Source organism: Anomaloglossus baeobatrachus, chromosome 9, assembly GCF_048569485.1.
Source record: "Anomaloglossus baeobatrachus isolate aAnoBae1 chromosome 9, aAnoBae1.hap1, whole genome shotgun sequence".
In the NCBI taxonomy this organism is placed as follows: Eukaryota; Metazoa; Chordata; class Amphibia; order Anura; family Aromobatidae; genus Anomaloglossus; species Anomaloglossus baeobatrachus.
Window position 1 is genome coordinate 48,147,748 of NC_134361.1, and position 16,768 is coordinate 48,164,515.

Sequence of the window (16,768 nt, forward strand, 5' to 3'; positions counted from 1 at the left end):
ACGGATTCCGTTGTTTACAAGAGCAGCGGATTGTGACTGATACATTTTAGCGGAAATGTGAACTTAGCCTTAAACGGAATCTGTCAGCAGGTTTTTGCTATGTAATCTGAAAACAGCATGTTGTAGGGGGTAACACACAGATTTCAGTGACGTGTCTCTTATCCCACTGTGTTATTGTTTACTTGTAATGTTTGTTTTAGCTTTAGTTGATTATTATTTATGGACTAGGTCACCTAGTCTGCCACGCCCTTGCTGTGATTAGCAGCTCACTGTCTAGACATTGTACATACAGAGCCTAGTGTGGGAGTGTGAAGCTTTCTCAGCTCTGCTGCATTGCTAAATCTAAAAACTCTGATTGTGTGAGAACCACTGCACCCACTAAACTAAATGATACACCATTGGATTCAGGGTCTCTTTGCCTACATGGTGCTATTATATGAGGTAGCAAAAACCAGCAGACAAATTCTGTTTAAGGCTTCGGAAAACGTGAATTCTTTGGATGCCTACCACTCAGAGGCTGCCCGCTCTATACTTCATTGTATACAGTAGGAGACGTTGGTGACAAAGCCACCACAAGAATGTCGGCAAAACGACTGATGATGCCTCTTCATGAAACGACCGTAGCTGCGCCTGGGAAAATTAATCAGCTTAGCAGGTGTCCAATAGATGCGCTGTGCACATAGCCTAAACGGCACTGTTTTGTGGAGCAGCCGTTTCAGCATCCATGAGAGGGAGTCATAGGAGATTAGCAATTTCACAATATACAGTGTGTCCACCCATATCCTGTCCACCGCCATTAACTTGAGAACAGCGGCAGCTATAGGCATAGAAGTGGTGTCTAGGTATAGTAAAACAGCCATCGATATGCAATGAAACCCCCTATAGCGCCACCTGGTGGAAAACAATGGAGTTAGCATTTTTATCTCGAAAATGGAACGAGATAGAGAAAAAAGTGAATTACAAAGTTGTAGGGCATCATCAATTCAATATGAATCGACACCTTGCATACAGAAATGCTATGATTAGAACGTGTAAAACTCACAAGGCTGCAGACGTGAAGCGATACCTCATGGAGACCTTCCTACAAGTCATTGGGTATGGTGGCTGCATGGAGTGGCCTCCACGCTCACCTGACCAGACCCCATTGGACTTCTTTCTGTGAGGTCACATCAAACAGCAGGTGTATGCGACCCCTCCACCAACATTGCAGGACCTACGACGACGTATCACAGATGCTTGTGCAAACGTGTCACCTACCATATTGCACAACGTGCAGCAAGATACAGTATGCTGTGCAGAGGCCAGATGTGCATTGCAGCTGACGATAGCCACTATGAGCATCAAAGTTAAATGAGCGCCATATGCGTGACCAGTATTCAATGTTTTTTGGGGGTCATTAATTTCATATCATAGCATTTCTGAATGCAAGGTGTCGATTCGTATTGAATTGATGATGCCCTACAACTTTGTAATTCACTTTTTTTCTCTATCTCGTTCCGTTTTCGAGATAAAAATGCTAACTCCGTTGTTTTCCACCAGGTGGCGCTATAGGTGGTTTCATTGCATAGCGCATGGCTACTTTACTATACCTAGACACCACTTCTATGCCTATAGCTGCCGCCGTTCTCAAGCTAATGGCGGTGGACAGGATATGGGTGGACACACTGTAGATCAGTATATATGTAGTATTGCAGTATGAAGAAATAATGATCACAAGTTCTAGTCCTCAATAGTAATAAAACTGGTATAAGTATTAATTTAAAAAATATTATCTCCTTTTCCAAGTAAAAAAAACAAAGAAAAAGGAATAAAAAATGAAAATATAAAATTAATCAACCCTCATGGCAAAGACGTTGATCACTGGACCTTCCCAGCCCGCCAAAAATGCAATAAAAAGTGGGCAAAATATTATAGGAACCTCAAAATGGTATCAATAAAAACATCAGCTCACAATGAAAAAAAAAAAAGCCATCATATGGGTCCATTAGTGGAAAAATAAAAAAACTTTACAGTTCTCAGAAAAATAGAGGTACAAACCCCCCCTCAAAAAACATTTTTTTTTACAAAGTATTTAATTTTTCAGCCACTAAAATATAAAAATAACTCTAGAAGCATGGTATAGCCATAATTGCATTGAATCATGAATGCTGGAAAAATATAAATATGAAAAAAAACAATGGTGGAATTGCATTATGCGTAAAATACTGATTTTTTGAAAACCTACAGGCATTAGGTTCTTGTTCTCCTGTATGGTGACTATTATTGAAGATCATGGTTTCTCCACTTTCTGTTCAATACCCAGTATCAGTGCCATAAATCTGAAGATTATCACCTTTAGCAGCTTCAGGGCCGCCTTTAACCCTTTCACGACCGGCCGATTTTTCGCTTTCCGTTTTTTTTTTTCGCCATTCTTTTTCTGAGAGACGTAACTTTTTTATTTTTCAGTCAATATGGTCATGTGAGGGCTCATTTTTTGCGGAACGAGCTGTACTTTTAAATGAAACCATCAGTTTTACCATATTGTGTACTAGAAAATGGCAAAAAAATTCCAAATGCTGAAAAATTGCAAAAAAAGTGCGATAGCACTATGGTTTTTGAGATATTTTATTCACTGTGTTCACTATATGGTAAAACTGATGTGTGGGTGTGATGCCTCAGGTCAGTGCGAGTTCGTAGACACCAAACATGTATAGGTTTACTTTTATATAAGGGGTTAAAAAAAAATCGGAAGTTTGTCCGAAAAAAGTGGCGCACGTTTTACGCCATATTCCGTGACCCGTAGCGTTCTCATTTTTCGGGATCTTAGGCTCAATGACGGCTTATTTTTTGCGTCTCGAGCTGACGTTTTTAACGGTACCATTTTTGCGCAGATGCTACGTTTTGATCGCCTCTTATTGCATTTTGCGCAAAAGTTGTGGCGACAAAAAAACGTCGTTTTGGCGTTTGGAATTTTTTTGCCGCTACGCCGTTTACTGATCAGATTAATTGATTTTATATTTTGATAGATCGGGCGTTTCTGAACGCGGCGATACCAAATGTGTGTATATTTTTTATTTTTTTAACCCTTTAATTTTCAATGGGGCGAATGGGGGGTGATTTGAACTTTTAGGTTTTTTTGTTTTTTTTTAATTTTTTAAAACTTATTTTTTAACTTTTTTTTTTTATTTTACTAGTCCCCCTAGGGGGCTATTGCGATCAGCATTCCGATCGCTCTGCAGTATCTGCTGATCACAGCCACAAGGCTGTAAACAGCAGATACGCTGTCTTTCTCTTTTGCTGTGTCCCGGGCACAGCGAAAGTGAAACCAAGTCATGTGTAGTACAGGAGTCATCACATGACCCTGTGCTACCATGACAACTATCGGGAGTCACGTGATCGCGTCACGTGACTTCCGGTTTCGGGTGGTAAGTAAATGCTTACCGCAATCGCGCTTATAATGGCGCTGTCATGTATTGACAGCGCCATATAAGGGGTTAATCGGCACGAGCAGATAACGATTCTGCTCGTGCCTAGCAGGCACACATCTCAGCTGTGAAAATCAGCTGAGATGTGCGCCGATCGCAGCATGCTGCCGCCGGAGGACCGCGGGCAGTAACATTATGTCATTTAGGACGTAATTTTACTGCCCGCGGTCGTTAAGGGGTTAAGCGGGCTTTACACAAAACAACGATATCGCTAACGAGATGTCGTTGGGGGTCACGGAATTCGTGACACACATCCGGCCTCGTTAGTGACGTCGTTGCGTGTGAAACGCACGAACGACTGTTAACGATCAAAATTACTCACCTAATCATTGATCGTTGACACGTCGTTCTAATCCCGATTATCGCTGCTGTTGCAGTACGCAGGTTGTTTGTCGTTCCTGCGGCAGCACACATCGCTACGTGTGACACCGCAGGAACAAGAAACATCACCGCACCTGCAGCCGCCCGCAATGAGGAAGGAAGGAGGTGGGCGGGATATTCCACCCGCTCATCTCCGCACCTCCGCTTCTATTGGGCGGCCGCTTAGTGACGCCGCTGTGATGCCGAACGAACCGCCCCCTTAGAAAGGAGGCGGTTCACCGGCCACAGCGACGTCGCTAGGCAGGTAAGTCCGTGTGACGGGTGTTAGCGATGTTGTGCGCCACGTACAGCAATTTGCCTGTGACGCACAACTAACGGAGGCGGGTGTTTTCACCAGCGACATCGCTAGCGATATCGCTGTGTGTAAAGCCTGCTTTAGACTTTGATCGTTGCGGAGGTCCGGCCCCTATTCTGCAATAACATTACAGAAAGTCACTGCATTATAGCATAGCCACACATGATCAATTATCAGCAGGAGCGAGGATCCGGCTGTGAGAGACAGACGAATAGTGATGGGCAATCCCGAACTGTAAGGTTCGGGGTTTGTACCGACCACATAGTGATCGTGAACAGGATCCCGAACACGAGCTTTCCTGAGAAGCTCATATTACAGTTTGGGTCCAGTTCGGGGCCAGGGCCTGTAAAAAAAGCACATTATTAAAAAACATTATCATCATACTGTGAGACTGTGACCGGGGTTATCTATGACGGCCGGTATGTCTCGCCCCGGTTGTGCTCACTCCATGATAGGAAGTAAATCCACTACAGGGTTAATGCTGTTTCCCTACAGGCTTAAGGAAGGGTTAAATGGAAACAGGAAGGAGGGCAGGTGTGCCGGGTGTGAGGGAGTGATCACATCTCCCTGAGTTCTCTGCCGGAAAGGCACATATGTACTATTGTGGACTTTTTCTTTGGAATAAACCGTGTGCTGTGAACCTTGGTGCCTGGATCCCGTGTCTTCTGCAGCGCAGCCGACGACGCTACCTCACATATGGTGGAGAATCGGCGGGCATGACAGCCGGTGAGGTGTAGCATTCATCCCTGGTGACCCAGCTGCGCATGTCCTGGATTCGAGCGGCTATACTACAGCCCAAACCCGGCGACGCCATGGAGGACATAATAAAGCATTTGGCTCAGGCTAATGCACAGCAGCAACAGGCTAATGCACAGCAGCAACAGGCTAATGCACAGCAGCAACAGACCAATGCACACCTGCTCCAATCCTTGCAAGTGCAGGAAAAAAAATTCCAAGAACAGATGGAGCAGGCCAATGCACGTCAGCAGCAAGCCTTGCAATTGCAGGAAAAAAGGCACCAAGAACAGATGGTTCTCCTGGCCAAGTCGATCCGTGCCGGACCGGCAGCAACAACCCCGGGACCGGGTGACGACGGCAGCGTCCGGAAAGCGGTGAGACAAGCGTTGCAAAAGATGACCCCGGGTGATGATGTGGAAGCGTTCCTGGCGGTGTTTGAACGGGTGGCCGAACGGGAAAAGCTGCCGACCCCGCAGTGGGCTGAGGTATTGTCACCCTATCTGACGGGGGAACCCCAAAAAGCATACCTGGACCTCTGTACCGAGGACGCCATTGACTATGTGACCCTGAAAGCCGAAATACTGGCTCGGTTGGGGGTGAATAACTATGTACGGGCTCAGCGGGTAAATCAGTGGTTCTTTGAGGAAGCCAAACCCGTACGCTCCCAGGCCTATGACTTGTTACATCTTGTAAAAAAGTGGTTGCAGCCTGACACTCTGAGCCCGGCGCAAATGGTGGAAAGGGTAGTAGTGGATCGTTTTGTGCGCACTTTACCCGTCACCATTCAACGGTGGGTCGGACAGGGTGACCCGAGTACCCTGGACCAATTAGTGTCCCTGGTAGAGCGGCATGTGGCTACGCAGGACTTGATACGGGACACTGAGACTTTGCGTACCGCCCGTCGGTCCGGCCCCTCCAAGCCTAGGGCCAAGGACCCACCGCTGACACCGGTGCGGGAGTCCGCTACCGTCCCGTCTGAAGCCGCACCCTCCGTCCCTGAGGTCCGGAAAACTATGTACCCTAAACGACAACTCATCAAGGGGGTGTCCTTCCCTATTAGATGTTGGCGGTGCCAGCGGGTGGGACATATGGAAGCCCAGTGTCCACTCACCACGGAGCCCATGGATTGTGGGGTTACCCGGCGGGGTTCAATGTATGCTCAGGTGGTGTGTACCGCTGACCTGGTCTACCCAGAGACTGAGCCCCACTTGTGCCAAATTCAGGTGAATGGATGTCCGGTTACAGGCTTGTTGGATTCCGGAAGCTTAGTGACCCTTGTGCGATCAACCCTAAGGGCTAAAGTAAAGGCCACAGGACGTACCGTGGGGGTGGTTTGCATACATGGGGACCGCCGAGACTATCCCACGGGGATAGTCACCATCACAGCACCTTGCGGTCAGGTGCAACATGAGGTGGGACTTATTAATACTCTTCCCTATGATGTGATCCTAGGAAGGGATCTGCCCTATTTTTGGACTTTATGGAAGGGACCTCCTAAGTCCCCTCAGATATTGGTCAGTCCGGGACCTGAGCCCTACAATCCTGAATCCGGGACGCCTGCCATAGGGGTCCCCATGATAGGGACAGGATGTGAACCTGATAGGTCGCCCCTAGAGGTATTGGCAGGAGAGGCTGAGACGGTCGAGCCCATCCCGGAGTTGGAGGCGTCCCCGGATACGTTTGGGACAGCCCAACTCCAGGACCCTACATTAATACATGCCCGGAGTCGGGTGACAGTAGTTGACGGGGTGGCACAGCTGCCTGGTGCCCAGGTAAGATACCCCCATTTCGCTCTTAAGCAGGATTTACTCTACCGGGTAGATGAAATACGGGGCGTAGGGGTAGAGCAGTTGGTGGTGCCCCAGCCGTATCGCCGGCGGGTCCTCGACTTGGCTCATAAACACCTGATGAGTGGTCACCTAGGGGTCAAGAAAACGCAGGAGCGAATATTGCAAAGGTTCTATTGGCCCGGGGTCTTTGGGGAGGTAAAACGGTTCTGCGAAACCTGCCCGGAGTGTCAGCTTACCGCACCCCTGACCCACTTTCGCAGTCCGTTGGTACCGTTACCCATTATAGAAGTCCCTTTTGAACGGATAGGGATGGATCTGGTGGGGCCCCTCGTAAAGTCTGCTCGAGGGCACCAGCATATCCTAGTGATCGTTGACTATGCCACCCGGTATCCAGAGGCGATACCTCTCAGACATACTGCAGCCAAGCTTATAGCTCGGGAGTTGTTTGCTGTGTTCTGCCGGGTGGGGTTGCCCAAGGAGATCCTTACGGATCAGGGGACCCCATTCATGTCTAAAGTGACCAAAGAGCTATGCCGGCTACTCCAGATCAAGCAGTTGCGTACGTCTGTGTATCATCCTCAGACGGATGGTTTAGTGGAACGATTCAATAAAACCCTGAAAACCATGCTCAAAAGGGTGATTTCCAAAGACGGGAAAGACTGGGATATGATGCTTCCCTATTTGATGTTTGCCATACGAGAGGTGCCACAGGCATCCACGGGGTTTTCGCCTTTTGAATTGTTATACGGGCGACATCCCCGGGGATTGTTGGACCTGGCAAAAGAAACCTGGGAGCAGGAGCCCACCCCCCATAAAAGTGTGATTGAACACATTTTGGGTATGCAGAACCGCATAAGCGCGGTCATGCCAATTGTGAAGGAGCATTTACAGGAGGCTCAGGCCGCGCAAAGCAGCCGCTACAATAGACAAGCCACCGTGCGGACCTTTAATCCCGGGGATCGGGTGTTGGTATTGATTCCCACGGCGGAGAGTAAATTCCTGGCTTAGTGGCAAGGCCCCTACGAGATAAAGGAAAGAGTCGGGGTGGTTAACTATAAAGTATTGCAGCCCGGTAGGCGGAAACCTGAACAAATATACCATGTCAACCTATTAAAACCTTGGCAGGAACGGGAAAGCCTGATGGCTGTTTTTTCCCCACCTCCCTCCTCTTCGGGTCGTTCACATCCGGCTCCAGCGACCTCCGGAGAGGACGAACCGGAAGTAAGGATTGGAGAAGCCCTCACCAAGACACAGAGGCGAGAGGCCAGACGGTTGGTTCAGCAGAACCCCGATGTCTTCTCCGAGCTGCCCGGTAGGACCAGTCTGATACGACATGATATTGTCACCGAGCCCCACCTGAAGGTACGCCTGAAGTCATACCGAGTACCGGAGGCTCGACGACAAGCCATATCGGAGGAAGTAAAGACAATGTTACGCCTGGGGGTCATCGAAAAATCCCGGAGTGAATGGGCTAGTCCGATTGTCCTAATACCAAAACCCGATGGCTCCTTAAGGTTCTGCAATGACTTTAGGAGATTGAACGAAATATCCAAGTTTGATCTCTACCCCATGCCCCGGGTGGATGAGCTGATTGATAGGCTGGGACAGGCGCGATATTTTACCACGCTCGACCTGACCAAGGGGTACTGGCAGGTGCCACTAACGGAGTCCGCCAAGGAGAAAACCGCTTTTGTTACGCCGGAGGGTCTCTTCCACTATGTTGTCTTGCCTTTTGGGTTACATGGCGCTCCGGCCACGTTCCAGAGGTTGATGGACTTAGTGCTGGAACCCCACCAGGCGTATGCCTCAGCGTACCTTGATGACATCATTATTTACAGCTCTGATTGGCAGACCCACTTGGAACAGGTACAAGCGGTGGTGGACGCGCTTCGAACAGCCGGATTGACAGCCAATCCCAAGAAATGTGCGTTGGGACTCACGGAAGCCCGCTACTTGGGCTACGTAATAGGCCAAGGAGTGATTAAGCCCCAAGTTAACAAGGTTGAGGCGATCCATAAGTGGCCTAGACCCCTGACCACGAAGCAGGTTAGGGCCTTCCTGGGTATCGTGGGGTACTACAGGAGGTTTGTAAAAGATTTTGCGGGACTATCAGCCCCCTTGACGGACCTTCTCAAAGGCAAGAAGTCCGTCATGGTGCGCTGGACTCCGCAGGCCGAGGACTCCTTCCGGGCCCTGAAGGGGGTCCTGTGCGGACAGCCCGTTCTTGTAAACCCTGATTTCCGGAAGGAGTTCATAGTACAGACTGACGCCTCGGAGGTCGGCCTGGGGGCAGTGCTGTCTCAGGTGGTTCAGGGGGAGGAACACCCCGTCACCTTCTTAAGTAGGAAGCTCACCCCTCCCGAGCGGAATTATAGCGTAGTGGAGAAGGAGTGCCTGGCGATTAAGTGGGCCTTGGAGTCCCTACGCTATTACCTGCTGGGACGGCAGTTTCGCTTGGTGACGGATCACTCTCCACTGGTCTGGATGAGGTCCGCCAAGGAACGGAATGCCCGGGTTACCCGGTGGTTCCTTTCTCTGCAGAACTTCCGGTTTACGGTTGAACACCGGGCCGGTAGGTTGCAGGGCAACGCCGATGCCTTGTCCCGCGGCCCGTGTTTGATGGCAGGAGTTCAACCCCGCTCGCTTGAACTGAGGGGGGGGGTATGTGAGACTGTGACCGGGGTTATCTATGACGGCCGGTATGTCTCGCCCCGGTTGTGCTCACTCCATGATAGGAAGTAAATCCACTACAGGGTTAATGCTGTTTCCCTACAGGCTTAAGGAAGGGTTAAATGGAAACAGGAAGGAGGGCAGGTGTGCCGGGTGTGAGGGAGTGATCACATCTCCCTGAGTTCTCTGCCGGAAAGGCACATATGTACTATTGTGGACTTTTTCTTTGGAATAAACCGTGTGCTGTGAACCTTGGTGCCTGGATCCCGTGTCTTCTGCAGCGCAGCCGACGACGCTACCTCACAATACTTACAGGTCCCGCGATGAATCCTGCAGACTGTCTCCCGCCGCTTCTGCTTCCACGTCCGATCATTGCTGTGCCCCCCTGTAACCACCTCTGCCTAAAAGGTCCTTCCATGACGTCATAGCCATGTGACCAGTCTGCTGTGAATGTTGTACAGACATTGGCTTACAGACTGGTCCTATGACTATGACGTCATCGAAGGTCCTGTTAACTGAACTTTGACTGTCACTGTGCAAGTGTCGCATCGCATCACAATCTCCCGACAGGTATTTCCATTCAGCTGAGGCGCTCCTGTCCTGAGAGCATCAGGCCGTGCGGGGTGATGCAATGCAAAACGTAAGTGGAATCATACCCTCACTGTCAGGCTGCTGCTCATTCTGTACAGAGCGATGTAGCAGAGCTGACATGGCTCTCTCTGCTTTTCACTTTGTATAGACGCTGTCTGTACAGAGTGATGAAGCAGAGCTGACATTGCTCTCCCTGTGAACTACGTCGGATTTTTTTTTATAATAAAGATTGAGTCTCCAAATGTTTTTTTTTGCTTTATTTCTAATAAAAACATTTTTTCTATGTGTTGATTTTTTTTTTACTGTTTACTAGAAATTCATGGTATAATTAAAAAAAAAAAAAAAAAGCATGTGCTTCCACCGTATTTTAATTGCCAGTCAGATAAAACCAGGCAGCTGGGGGCTGGGATTCTCGGCAGCCCACAGCTGCCTCTGGAAATGGCGCATTGTTTCTTAGCGCCATTTCCAGGTGCTTTACTCGGCTCATCCAGCGGCCAAGGTGGTGGTAGCACGCTGGGTAATAAAGGGGTTAATACTAGCTTTGTATTCTCAGATGATACTAAGCCCGAAATTCATGGTGTCATGCCAAATTAGACATGGGCACCACGAATTTCTAATAAACAGTAAAAAAAAACAACACAACACATAGAAACATTTTTTTATTAGAAATAAAAAAAAACATTTAGAGGCTCCATCTTTATTATAAAAAACTCCTTAGTCTGACGTAGTCCACAGGTAGAGCAATATCAGCTCTGCTTCATCATTCTGTACAGAGCAAGAAGCAGGCTGACAGTGAGGGGATGATTCCACTTGCTCGCTCATCACTAGTTACAAGTACTGAGCACCAGAGCATGGTAGTGCTCGCTCATCACTAGATACGAGTACCGAGCACCCGAGCATGGTAGTGCCCGCTCATCACTAGTTACGAGTACTGAGCACCCGAGCATGGTAGTGCCTACTCATCACTAGTTACGAGTACCAAGCACCCGAGCATGGTAGTGCCCGCTGATCACTAGTTACGGGTACTGAGCACCAGAGCATGGTAGTGCCCGCTCATCACTAGTTACGAGTACTGAGCACCAGAGCATGATAGTGCCTACTCATCATTAGTTACGAGTACCAAGCACCCGAGCATGGTAGTGCCCGCTCATTACTAGTTACAAGTACTGAGCACCAGAGCATGGTAGTGCCTACTCATCATTAGTTATGAGTACCAAGCATCCGAGCATGGTAGTGCTCGCTCATCACTAGTTACGCGTACGGAGCCACCGAGCATGGTAGTGCCCGCTCATAACTAGTTACGAGTACAGAGCACCCGAGCATGGTAGTGCCCGCTCATCACTAGTTACTAGTACAGAGCACCCAAGCATGGTAGTGCCCGCTCATCACTAGTTACGAGTACAGAGCACCCAAGCATGGTAGTGCCCGCTCATCACTAGATACGAGTACAGAGCACCCGAGCATCGTAGTGCCCACTCATCACTAGTTACGAGTATGAGCACCCGAGCATGGTAGTGCCTACTCATCACTAGTTACGAGTACCAAACACCCGAGCATGGTAGTGCCTGCTCATCACTAATTACGGGTACTGAGCACCAGAGCATGGTAGTGCTCGCTCATCACTAGTTACGAGTACTGAGAACCAGAGCATGGTAGTGCCTACTCATCACTAGTTACGAGTACCAAGCACCCAAGCATGGTAGTGCTCGCTCATCACTAGTTACGAGTACTGAGCACCCGAGCATGGTAGTGCCCGCTCATCACTAGTTACTAGTACTGAGCACCCAAGCATGGTAGTGCCCGCTCATCACTAGTTACGAGTACAGAGTACCCAAGCATGGTAGTGCCCGCTCATCACTAGTTACGAGTACTGAGCACCCAAGCATGGTAGTGCCCGCTCATCACTAGTTACGACTACTAAGCACCCAAGCATGGTAGTGCTCGCTCATCACTAGTTACGAGTACTGAGCACCCAAGCATGGTAGTGCCCGCTCATCACTAGTTACGAGTACTGAGCACCCGAGCATGGTAGTGCCCGCTCATCACTAGTTACTAGTACTGAGCACCCAAGCATGGTAGTGGCCGCTCATCACCAGTTACGAGTACTGAGCACCCAAGCATGGTAGTGCCCGCTCATCACCAGTTACGAGTACTGAGCACCCAAGCATGGTAGTGCCCACTCTCACTAGTTACGAGTACTGAGCACCCAAGCATGGTACTCGTTCATCACCAATCTTTAAGTCATGAATTATGTAAAATATTATTATTTTTTTCTTTTTTACCTCCTCTAAATTTCATTTCCTAGTAGTTATTATTACAGCAGTGTAGGAAGTGGAACATCTTTGTATAATAAAGGGCTTCTTTCAACAACCTTGGTATTTCCAGTTCATCCAGTTCCAATGTCAAATTCTGGAATAACTGGTGGTGAGTCATTGGAAGTGCTCAGTTTGTGGATGCAGATTAGTTACAGACGAGAGCACAAACCTTTTAACCCTGATTGCATGAACATTAGAATAATTTCACTTTATTTCAACCAATAACCCATTATTATCATGTGTGACTTTTATTATCCTTTAATTCTCTATTAACATACAGTATATAATTACCTCAAAACTCTCATTACCCACTGTCTCCATACACAATAGACTATGATCAGCTGAACCTGTTGATATCAGCAGGACCTGCCAATGATGTGATGTCTATGGGCCCCTCCCGATATCAGCAAGACCTGCCAACAATCTCATGTCTATGGTCATCTCCCAATATCAGTAGGACATGCCAAGAACCTCATGTCTATGGTCCCCTCCCAATATCAGCAGGACCTGCCAAGAACCTCATGTCTATGGTCCCCTCCCAATATCAGCAGGACCTGCCAACAATCTCAAGTCTATGGTCCCCTCCCAATATCAGTAGGACATGCCAACAATCTCATGTCTATGGTCCCCTCACAATATCAGCAGGACCTGCCAACAACCTCATGTCTATGGGCCCCTCTCAATATAAGTAGGACCTGCCAACAATCTCATGTCTATGGTCCCCTCCCAATATCAGTAGGACCTGCCAACAATCTGATGTCTATGGTCCCCTCCTGATATCAGCAGGACCTGCTAACAATCTAACGTCTATTGGCTCCTCCAGATATCAGCAGGACCTGCCAACAATCTGATGTCTATAGACCCCTCCCGATATCAGTAGGACCTGCCAACAATCTGATGTCTATGGGCCCCTCCCAATTCTGTCCTGACAGATGATATTGGGGGAGAGAAGGTTTGGCATGTTGCCATTCCATCGGCCGATCCTTTGGTTCTCCTTGGAGATAAGCTGCTGCCAGACGAGTCTGAACATTCTTATCTATGGAGGAGTCGGGAGAGACAGCTGGCGGCTGAGCCATCATTACTTTCTCCTTTGACCAGTCACCAAGACTTTCTCCTTCCGGAGGAGAAATTCTAAATGGTGACATAAGCAGCAAGACTGCCAGGACCCAACAACCACCATTTTTCCCCCCCTAGAAAGACACAACACCGTTCTTTTATAAATTAAAATACTTTTATTTGAATTTTCCATTTTGGAGAGAGGCATGGGGAAAAAACCACTCTCATCTTTTGGCATAAAATTTGGTCGCAGCTTTTAACCAGGCATTAACTTGCCAACATCACGGGGTTCAGGCAAATGTACCGCCTTCCGGCCGTCCGGCGCGGGTATTTCACCACCACTTTTCCTACCCCTTCCGCTGCTGCGACTTAAAACACAGTAAACTCCAACAAACTTGGAAAACAAAAGGGAGGGAGGGTGGGAAACAGGTCCGGGTCCTGCAGCCGAGAGGCTGGAAGCTGGGCAGCCCGATGATATGTATCCAGGAGGCGGGGCTTAGGCCAGTCACACCACAGGAGGCGGGGGCGGCAGGTCAGTGTCTTTCCAGGGGGGAGAACTCTATTTAAACATGCAGAGGGGCCAGCAGTCAGGGGGCAGCATCTCAAGTTTCTGGCTGCAGTGCCCCTCAGACTGCCAGGACCCAACAACCACCATTTTTCCCCCCCTAGAAAGACACAACACCGTTCTTTTATAAATTAAAATACTTTTATTTGAATTTTCCATTTTGGAGAGAGGCATGGGGAAAAAACCACTCTCATCTTTTGGCATAAAATTTGGTCGCAGCTTTTAACCAGGCATTAACTTGCCAACATCACGGGGTTCAGGCAAATGTACCGCCTTCCGGCCGTCCGGCGCGGGTATTTCACCACCACTTTTCCTACCCCTTCCGCCAAGGAGCAGCACAGCGCCAGCAAGCTGCGACCCCACCCAAAAACTGAAATACCTGAGCCGTCCCAGGAATTTCCCCAACCACCATATCCACAACATCATCATTTGGGATGTACCCATCTGAGCTTAAGGACAGCCAAATATTGCCTTCCAGCTGGCGGTGCCAGACCAACAACCTTTTTTTTTTTTTTTTTTTTTTTTTTAAACACTTTATTAACAGCACAACTTGGGTAGGCCCTGATTGCACATGCGCCAGGAGAGATCCATATCACATTCTTCCTTAGCGCCTTGCCCCCTGGGCCAGAGGGTTACCTTCGGCCGGATCGTTGTAACACTCCGAACGAAAACAGGGAAACTTGTACCTCTGTGACCAGATAAGGGTAAGAGGCCTAGCTAAACGGCCTTGGACCAGATACTTGAAGCCTATGTGTATCACCAAGTCGGTTGGAGAAAAGAGAGCTCACGCAATCTTGATCGCCTCTGATAGACCCACAGCTGAGCCAAGCTCCGGCAACCTCTCCAATTACATCCACTGTAAAGGGAACCAAGGACCGACCACCAAGGCGAAGAGGCGAAGATCCGCTCTCCTCGCAGCCAACATATATGGAAGTAACCTCGGACCCAGTCACTAGGCCGACTTAGATCTGAAAGGAAAACACTGTCAGAACAGAGAATTCTCGTAACCATCAACGCCTCTTCTCTCCAAGGTGGTACTGGCAAAACCCAAAACCCCCTTTTTTTTTTTTTTTTTTTTTTATATATAGAAACAAATCACAATCATATAATTTTACATTAGCCCTGTACGCTGTTCTGAATCTTCTTACGTGCCTGATAAAAACCGATTTCAAAACCAACTCAGTCCTAACGTCCCTCATAATGCATTTCAATTGCAGTCACCAAATCCACTGAAACTGTGCTCATGTATGCTGGCCCCCGAAGCCTTGGAACACCCCAACTCTGGGAGAGTTCGTACCGGGTACCACGGCTGGCAAACACCGAAATAACCAGGAACCGTCGCATTACCGACCAAAACCAGCCCACAAAAAGGAGGACTAAATCCGTGACGCTAAATTGAAGGGCCGTCGTCGTGGGTAAAAACTGGTACCATCACACCCGCTCGCCTAATAGACATAACCGACACCGTCGGGACACCCGCCGAGTGATGGAAAAAGAGATCCAAAACATCAATGTATAGATTTGCAATGGGGCGAACAATCCAAAAACCCCCCTTTTTTTTTTTTTTTTTTTTTTTTTTTAAAACAATCTACGGCTAGAAAAGAATAGGCCTGCTGTGCTCCACTCACTTACCATAATCATCCAACCCTTCAATACCTTACACCCCACAAGACCCTCATCGCTTCAGTACCGTTCCACAATTTAAAAATGGGAAGACCGACCTCGTAACAGGTTGCTTGCAACCGAAAATGGTGCACATTCGTTGAATACTGCAGGGCGTGTATTACTAGAGGGTGGTTACTAGAGGTGGCTTGGAAAATCGTCACGCACATCAACCACCGGAGCAACACCCGCTGAATAACGTACCATAGAACCGTCAGGTCAATGCAAAATGGGGGCCCAGATCATAGGCCCAACTTCACCAAACACCCTACCATCTAGCTGAGAACTCCAAACCTTGATCCTGCTGGTGGGTTGAGTTACCAAAATACCTGAGATTGGGATTGCAATAAGGTGAGCGATACTAACCCGGAAACCAGATGCCTGTTTTGCCTTCAACCCTGCGTTGACCCATAAGCATTCCAAGCCACAAAAAACCTAATCAGCCTGATTACTTATTTGAGGAAGGAGCTGTAGTTGGTTAAGGCTTTTTACCCACCGGCATCGTCGGACCACTGGTCATTCTCCTATTTCCCAGTCCACCCCCCCTTTTGTTTAGCTGGAACCTAAATAGGGGGAAAAGCGCAATCAAAGTTAGGTTACCGGACCATGCCCCCCGGGCCCAGCATAAGGAGCATTTTTTTTTTTTTTTTATATATATATAACTATATAAACATATATTGCAAATAATCCCACACAGCTGGCCCTACAACGCCGGAATACTCCATCTACAAATCTGTCTGTTCCTGCTCTTGAAACTATTATGGCATGGCACGGTAGCTCAGTGGCTAGCTGCAGCCCTGGGGTCCTGGGCCCAAATCCCGCCAAGGCCACCATCCGCAAGGAGCCTGTACGTTCTCCCCGTGACTGCGTGGGTCTACTCCGGGCACTCTGGCCTCCTCCCCCACCCCAATAAACATACAGGTAGGGAATCCAGACCGTAAGCCCCAATGGGGACAGCGTCCCCAATCCATGCAAAGCACACGAAACTAAAAGTGAATTTATACCTTTTAGGATATTTATGTGGATGTAATTGTCCAGAAAATATTAGTGGGCATAATTATTATGCGAATAGCTAACCTTGCCGGTTTACCCATCTCACTTGTTTATTTTCGGTTCCTACGGTAAGGAAAACCAATTAAAACATACGTAATTAACCAAAGAGGGAAAATCTAGTAAAAAAGGCTGAAAATTACTTCTCTAAAAAAGAGAAGCAATTTTAGAAAACAATCAAGCCATGCAAA